Genomic DNA, 9,586 nt, shown 5'->3' on the forward strand with positions numbered 1-9,586 from the left:
TCAGCTGAGAGGGATCGCCATGGATATTTGGAAGGTGTTTGAGGGTGAAAACCGTTTTTGCTGATTTTGGTAATTTCGGGTGTGCGGGTGAGAAACGAGTCTAAACCCTAAACAATGTACTGCACGGGAGTACTTTTGATTCGAGAGATCAATCTGTACAATCCTGTCCTAAACCAAGAAATGGTCGTTCCATGCTTGCGTCGGTCACAAAGTGAAGGAGAAGGGTTGTTCTTAGAGAGGGAAGCGAAGAAAGTGTTGAGACCAGAATAGTTGATTCTGGAAGTGTGGGCATTTTTGTGACTTGTATCAGAAAGTAGAACTGGTAAGCCGAATGGAAAGCTACCAGGTGATTTCTAGATGTTGTGTGTTACCGACCAAAAAACTTCTTTTTTTGGTGGAAATAGTTGAGACCTATTTATACAAGTCATAGTGAAACGTACCCTGGTCTCGTAAGAAGTGGAAACAATTGAGTGGTGGAATAAAAAGAGTAACGTGTAACTTCCAGACGTTATGCTTCCATGATGGAGGAAGTGAATTCGTGTAACCGCCGGTCATTACTCTTCCATGATGAAGGAAATGAATTGTTTACACCGTTACCTTTTACCACGACTAATTATCCTACTCCATGACATTTTCTTGTAACGGGCGCATTGCACGCCGCACGATGTTAACCGCCAGACCAATACCCTGATGAGCATCCCCCAGTTTCTGACATATTTTGATGTCTCGAGTGTTTCCGTGGAAGAGATGTAGCACTTTGCTATGTGTGGCAAGTTAAAATTGAGAGGCTTGTTCCAGGTAAATAGCATGTAATGCTAGGCTCGTCTTGGCTAGTCGCGATCTTACCGTTTTGTTGGCGAATTTCGATGGTCGAGATCCCATCTTGTGAATAAGGGTAGCCATTGATTGTGGATACCTTGTGTTGGTGCCCGAAAATGGCGTAGTGGCATTGCGGCATGACTTGTGCATGTCGGGGACACGATGGCGCAAGTGGCACCTGATGTAGCCATGGTCGCTGGGTTTAGGCGGTTGGTCGCCTAAAAGTTGCCACAAGTCCATCAGTTCAGTGGTGAAATTGGATGGCTGAGATTGCATCTCATGAAGAAGGATGGCCATTGATTATGGCCACATGCTAATGGCATGCCGGTGGCGTAGCCATGGCATGGCAGCATAGTGGCGTGCTAGTAGCCGCGACATAGTGGTATGCCAGTGATGTTGCGGTATTGCTAAAGCTAAAAATTGGCTCCGCAGCCAAAGTTATGGTTTGGCGTCGTGGAAGGATTTGTCGTGGACAAGTCTTGGCGCCGTTGGGAGGATTTGGCCTGGACAAGTCTTGGCACCGTTGGAAGGATTTGGCCTGGACAAAGCGCTGTGGAGTCGGACCCACATGTGGCGTGGAAACATTGGCCTTGTTGCCACGCCAATCCCGTTGCTTTGGGAACGTTATTGGCTTTGGTAGCAATTTTCTCAAATTAGGGTTTGTCGAAACCCCAATTAGCGCACGTGGCGTGCGGCTGCGGAATGACGCTACTTTTGTGAAAATGGCACCATGGCGATGCCAAAGGAACTATGTCAAGGCCATAGTGTGGAAACGGCCACAGGAGTAGAAATTGTCGTGGGTGGCTATTTATGGCAGGTTTCCACGAAGTTGGCATGTTGCGAAGTTGCATGGCGTGCTTTCAAGGTAGCATGGAATGTTGCTGAGGTAGCGTGTTGACATGTTGTCGAGGTAGCGTGTTGGCATGTTGCTGAAGTAGCATGGCATGTTGACAAGGTATCATGGCGTGTTTCCAAGGTGCGTTTGGCCTTCAATGTATGGTGGCAAATTTGGAGTAACCTGATTGGCCACAAAAGGGGGCCGGCCAAACAAAAGGTGTGACCACACTTCTGGTGAGAGTGTGGCGACTTTAGGGCGACCTGATTGGTCAATGGGAAGTGGGTACGACAAGCTAGGGCATGGCCGCACTTCCAGTGAGGTGTGGCGGTTTTAAAGTGACCTGATTGGTCGATGGAAAGGGGGGCCGACAGGTAACATGGGGCCGGCCTTGTTCGGAATGCGCGTGGCGCATTTAGGGCGACCTGATTGGTCGATGAGAAGTGGGGCCGACAAGCTAGGGAGTGGCCACACTTTCAGCGCGTTGTGGCGGAAATTTTGACAAGCAAGGTCTGGTATATTGCGCGAGGCGCGAAACCCTAACTTCTGCAAGTTAGTCAGGTTGACTGTGAAAAAGCGGGGGTCTAACAACACCACCCAATATTTCATTTGGCAATCTGAATAGACAAACCTCCAATATACTTTCTAGAGAATCAACTAGACAGTCAGACTCAATCTAGAGTAAAGTATATCAAAGAGTTTAGTATCTTTATTTCAACACAATCAAAGTTAAACAAAAACAAGTCTGTAAACATGATTTTAGTGTGAAGCTCTTGAAACAAAGTTTTTTGTTTTAATCACAACCTATTCAATATCCACCGTGTATAAACCTCTTTAATCAACAATCACTAAAGGAATATTTCAAAACAGTGTCCACTTGAAATAGGGTTAGTCCAGACTGGTATAACAATGTGAAAATAACAAAATCAATTGTTCAAGATCAATCAAGTCTTATCCAACAAACAAGGTCGGATTTAACAACTACGATTGATTAACGTACAACCTGTATTATTTCAATTATATAAATAAAATATAATGCGGAAAAGAAATAACACAGACACCAGATTTTGTTAACGAGGAAATCGCAAATGCAGAAAAACCCCGGGACCTAGTCCAGAATAAACACACACTGATTATAAGCTGTTACACTAAATTCCTACTACCTATTCGAACTAGATGTAATACCTTCTTCAGCACTTGTAGAACTCCTAGCAGAATACCGATTCTCTTTAGGAACTCTTCACATAAATCTTCTAGCAGAACCCAAAGTTCTCTTTAGAAGATGCACCAACACGATTGAAACGATTTTATATTTTGTTTGCACAAAACACCGGTTTGATTTCCCTTTAGATGTAAATCAAGGTTTTGGAAATCTTGTGTTTATTTTGATAAATACAATTACTAGGTAAAAGTAATATCAAAACAAACTCGTAGATTAGGGATTATTATACTCTTCAAATAAAGGAAGAGAAACCTAATTATTCTACCACAAGAACAACTAGAATAAATCTATAGATATCTTGTCTAAAACTTCTCAAGGATTTTTACGAGATACCTCAATAGAAGTTTTTCTTTCTAGCCTCCGATTTCGACTAACAAGTGTTGGTATACGATCGGAAACTGAAATCTATCAAAACCTAGGGTTTATGATCAACAACTCTTGAATGGTTTTATATCAAAAGAGAAAACCTTAGAATAGACAAGAGGTGAAAAACCTAGATTACAAGTTGTATGATCAATCACGAGGATTAAATCTAACTTGGCTTTGTGATCCCTAATACAAATATTTTTATCTCACTCTTGTTCACGAAGAACAAAAGACATGGAAAACAACCTGCAGAGCTTACACCAATTTTCCAAAGGGATAAAAACGTGTAAACTCGCGAACTCATTATTTATAATGAACAATAGCTTGGAAGCTAAGCAAAGTTATTTTCCTTTTACAAGACTCTCCTAAATATGGGAGTCTTTCCTAAGTTAAAACTCTTGCCAAAATAATTAAATAAATAACTTATTTAGCAAAAATTATATTTATGTGAATAAATCACATTTTAACTTCGGCAGGAATCACAAACACTTTAATATGGTAATCAAAACTGTTTGGACCAATAGCTAACTTGCCTAGATAAGGAAACATCACCTACTTGACCAAAAATCCCTTTTAGTCACGTATTGGGCCCAAGTTCGCGGACCACTCCAAATCCCTGGAATGTTTCCTACTAATGAACTTAAATCACTCATAACTTTGTCGTTATAACTCGGAATTGAGTGATTCTTGGCTCATTGGATTCGCAATCTCATTCACTATAACATGAGATCCTTTATAGGGATAAAGGTTATTATCACCAAAGTCATGAATCAAATAACCTCAAGTATATATACATAAATGTACATTTACCGTCATAGGAATTGTTCCATAGAGTGAGCATTTATCTCGATAGATTAGAAAGGTAGAATTAAACAACAATCCAAATGAAATCAATCACATACCTTTGTTGATGAAGTACTTGTTGATGTCTTCTTGTAGCCTTCAATCTTCAATCTTCATCCTTTAAGGATAGCTTCGATTCAACTTCTTAGACCTAAACTAGTCCGAAACTATCTTTAGTATGCTAAATCAAGAATGCATTTTGGAAACTAAAATTGACAATTAACTTGACATACCAACGCTAGTGGGTTCAACCGAGCAATTCTCTAACAATCTCCCCCTTTGTCAATTTTAGTGACAAAACCATTTTACATATGGATTGTACTTGACATAACCAAAAACCTACATGCTTGATTTATTTGGTTCTTCAACTATGAGTGTGAGCATCCTTTACTTGTTGAAGATCCATCATAGTATTATTACACAGCATCAAGGTTTCATTGTATCACAACTTTGACAATAATACTACGGTGATATGTATCACTCCCCCTTAGTCAATACTCCATCTCGATCACGGAAACCACTCCCCCTTACACAATGATCCGAAAACCATATGTATTTGTAGGGTGAACTACATATTAATTCTCCCCCTTTTTGTCAATAAAATTGGCAAAGGTACAAGAAAGGGATCATAATGAAATTTCCAAGAAGAGATGTTTCATAGACTAAAAAAAGGCACACATCATCTTAATTTAGATGTAATCATATAAACGGAGCTAAATGCATTCATCAAGGAGTTTTAAGATACAAGATAACCCTATAAAATTCCACATCCGCACACCTCGCAAGATATTACCATTAAGCACAAGTTCAAAAGAACTCTCCCCCATTTGATGTCATTACCGAAAGAACAACAAGAGCGACCTTACTCCAGAGAGAAGGATTTATAATGGATCTTAGAAATCCTATAAGGAGATATGATTTAAGAACCAATCATTGAAAGTCTCTCATGAGATCATGTTACTAAAAAAGTTTAGAACTATCTCATGGTAACAATACACAATATGTGATCATAAAGATCAAGTATTGTGATCATCTTTTCTAAGATACAAACTTGTATAAATAAGACTTGATATGCTTAGAAGGAAGAATAAACTTTACAAGGATTTACACCAAGAATGTTTATCATAAGAGTATGAAAAAGTTTCTTTGACAATAAAAACCAACATCCATGGCTTTGATAATTGCTTCTAACCTGTTAAATTTAAGAATTTCAATCACAAATCAAGTTAGGTAATTAAGACTCATACATGTGGTATATATCCATATGATCACTTCTATATAAACCATATTCTTCTTCACCATAACTAGTTCAATTGACTCAAATGAACTAGATAGAGAGTTGTTCAGTTGCTATGAAATCTTATGTAACTACACAAGGCACAATTGAAACAAAGATGATTCGATTCGATGAATCGGCTCATGAACTTTATAGCCACGGTTTGCATAAAGCATTCCTTAGTAATTTAAGTTTATGTTCAGAGCACATCTTTAGATCATAACCCACTCAAGTTCGCAAACAAGTTCGCGGACTTAAGATAACTGGCAGAGTTTTCCAAACTCAGTAAAAAACTCGGCAAGGAGACTTCCGTCAGTTCACGGACTAGGTTCGCGGACTGAGTTCTCGGACTAAACACGCAAACGAGTTTTTGGAGAATCCCAGCAGAAATTCTCGGTAAGAAAATTTCCATCAGTTCGCGGACTGGATTCGCGAACTTGGCAAAGCCAATTCCTCCGGTTTCTCTCAATCAACGAAGTTCGAAAACGTCGGATTAAGGAATAGGACTTATGCACATATGTGTTACCACACAATGCTTATATCCATCATTGGTTATATAGACCTGAACTCTCATTCCAACCATTGAAACATTCTCAGAGGACGTTATTCAGTCGTTATTCACAGACCTTTCTCGTCAGAGCAATTTCCAAAGTAATTGAAACTTTTCATGACCTTCGTCACTAGGTAAAGATAAAATTGATCGAAGCGAAAGCTTACCAACACATATTTCGAGGAATATATAAGCGAGTTAAACTCAGTCGAAAAAATAAATTGTTACACATATTCAGAATTTTTCCAACTTAATATGTGCGCCCCAATTCTTTTGCAATCCTCACCGCATTTAGTAGGGCTCCTTGGTGAGGATGCACTTTCAACACAATCAGGTTGTGTTGAGGTGAGCAAAATCTTGCTCACGACAGGTATTCGAAACAAAATCATGCATAGAGTCTAGGAATTTAACAACTTCCTTGAAACTTTCAATAAATGTTCTATACCTTTTTAAGATGTTATCCCTTGTCAAACTCTTGTCTGGGAGATCCTTCTTAATAGTACTCGTTGCTTTATTAGTCTTCTTTGGTATCCATTTCTGAGCAGCTTTTGGAGCAATGTATTTCTTTTTCTCCCCCAATATAATTATGAAACTTCTTGGGGGGAATGCTCAAAGAACTGGTATCATGAGACACAGTTTTTCTCCAGTTTGGAACATGAGATCTTGTCATCCTTACAGAATCAGATCTGGCTTTATCTCGTTTAAGAAATCTGCAATTCCTTTGCAAGTGCACTGGTTTTCCACAATAAAAACAATGTTTAGTATAATGGAAAAAGGTATGTTTAGTATTACCTGAATGTATATGTGCTTGCTTTGGAGCTTGCCAGGATTTCTTCTTTTCGCCATTCGTAGTTGGTAGAGATACTTTACTTTTGTCAACCGTGGAAGGTTTTGGTTGATAAGAATCTTTAGCTTTGACAAATTTTACCTCTTTGCAATACTAGGAGTGTCTATTCCTTCATAGATCAATCCTCGTGTATCACGATGAATTCTACATGCTCCCAATATCGAGGTTAATTTATCTGAGATGCTATTTCTAGACAAACTCTCTTTTAGACTCGAGTTTTCTTCCTCCAAACTTTTGACCTTTTCAAGCGCAATAACTAGATCATTCTTGGATGATTCACATATAACTTTGAGATCTTGTCGTTTTGAATCGAATAACAAGGTCATATCAATGTTTTCCAAGTTATCTAGTTTTGCTTGAAGAATAATTTCCCGATCACGACTTTCGGCAATTTCTTCTTTAAGCTTTCGTATTTCGTTGAGATAATCTCTTTCACTAATAGAATCAAGTTGGTCTTGCAAATCTTTATTCTTACTACGAAGTCTGTCATATTTAACTTTCTCACTGAAGATGGTGCTTTCAGCTTCCGAGAGTTTCTGATGACATTCCTTAAGAAGATTATTAGCAACTGGATCTAAATGGAACACTTCTTCGTCAGAATCAGAATCAGTATCCGAAAGAATTTTTTCAGAAGCTAATGCAACCTCGCCTGCGAGCTCTTGAGCATTATAATATTCAGGTCCATCATCAAGAGTAGGAAAATCAGCAGCATATGCCGATTGTCTACGACTCCAGCTAGGACATACTAAATAAAGATGCACTATAACCACGACAATTATAGCATTGTACATCATCAATAGAAGATTTTGTAACTTTAGAAAAACTCTTTTTCCTGTCTCTCAAGAGTTTCCTAAATTGTCGTAGAGTAACATCCTTAGTATCTGGCGAACCAGATTTATCCTTAGGGGATTCATAATTATTTGCAGCTTTAAGAGAAATCACCTCTTTTCTTGCGTGTTCATTATCAAAGATCTTTAACTTTCCAACAAGAGTATTTTTGGAGAGTGTAGAAAGATCGTTTGCTTCTTCAATGGCATGTTTCTTAGACTCGTATCTTGATGGTAGAGACATGAGAATTTTGCACACAATATCTTTCTCTGGAATAGTTCTTCCTAATGCAAACGAGGCGTTAACTATTTGAGAAAGTCTTTGGTCAAACACATCAAAGGTTTCATCATCAGACATGTGAAGGTTTTCCCAGTCAGATGCTAGGTATTGGAGCCTCGCTTCTTTTTCTGCGACATTCCCTTCAAATATGGTTTCTAAGATATCCCAAGCATCTTTAGAATTATTGCACGTAGTCAAGTGGTGCTGAAGATCTAGAATAATGGCATGGATAATAACATTCAAACCGTCGGAATTTTTCTTTGCAGCAAGTATCTCAGCAGGGCTATATTAACCAATAGGTTTGGGAACGTTTACATCTCCTACTGCCACAACGGGAGCATCATAGCCATTAACAACATATACCCATGATATAAAATCACGTGCTAGAAGAAAAGCTCGCATAAAAATTTTCCACCATAAGTAGTTCGTGCCATTGAAGACTGGCGGTACGTTTATAGAGATAGCACCTCTGTCCGTAGAATCAGATTGCTACAAACACGGACTTATGAGGTCTTAGCGTGTTTGCCTACTCTGATACCAATTGAAAAAGCGGGGGTCTAACAACACCACCCAATATTTTGTTTGGCAATCTGAATAGACAAACTCCAATATACTTTCTAGAGAATCAACTAGACATTCAGACTCAATCTAGAGTAAAGTATATCAAAGAGTTTTATATCTCTATTTCAACACAATCAAAGTTAAACAGAAACAAGTCCGTAAACCTGATTTTTATTGTGAAGCTCTTGATTCAAAGTCTTTTGTTCTAATCAAAACCTATTCAATATCTACCGTGTCCACTTGACATGGTCTAACAATGTGAAAATAACAAAATCAATTGTTCAAGATCAATCAAGTCTTATCCAACAAACAAGGTCGGATTTAACAACTATGATTGATTAACGTATAACCTGTATTATTTCAATTATATAAATAAATATAATGCGGAAAAGAAATAACACAGACACCAGATTTTGTTAACGAGGAAACCGCAAATGCAGAAAAACCCCGAGACCTAGTCCAGAATAAACACACACTAATTATAAGTTGTTACACCAAATTCCTACTACCTATTCGGACTAGATGTAATACCTACTTCAGCACTTGTAGAACTCCTAAAAGAGTACTGATTCTCTTTAGGAACTCTTCACACAAATCTTCTAACAGAACCCAAAGTTCTCTTTAGAAGATACACCAACACGATTGAAACGATTTGATATTTTGTTTGCACAAAACACCGGTTTGATTTCCCTTTAGATGTAAATCAAGGTTTTGGAAATCTTTTGTTTATTTTGATAAAGACAATTACTAGGTAAAAGTAATATCAAAACAAACGTGTAGATTAGGGATTATTATACTCTTCAAATAAAGGAAGAGAAACCTAATTATTCTACCACAAGAACAACTAGAATAAATCTAGAAATATCTTGTTTAAAACTTCTCAAGGATTTTTACGAGATACCTCAATAGAAGTTTTTCTTTCTAGCCTCCAATTTCGACTAACAAGTGTTGGTATACGATCGGAAACTGAAATCTATCAAAACCTAAGGTCTATGATCAACAACTCTTGAATGGTTTTATATCAGAAGAGAAAACCTTAGAATAGACAAGAGGTGAAAAACCTAGATTACAAGTTGTGTGATCAATCATGAGGATTAAATCCAACTTGACTTTGTGATCCCTAATACAAAGACTTTTATCTCACTCTTGTTTACGAAGAA

This window comes from Papaver somniferum, unplaced genomic scaffold (genome assembly GCF_003573695.1).
Source record: "Papaver somniferum cultivar HN1 unplaced genomic scaffold, ASM357369v1 unplaced-scaffold_21, whole genome shotgun sequence".
NCBI classification, from domain to species: domain Eukaryota; kingdom Viridiplantae; phylum Streptophyta; class Magnoliopsida; order Ranunculales; family Papaveraceae; genus Papaver; species Papaver somniferum.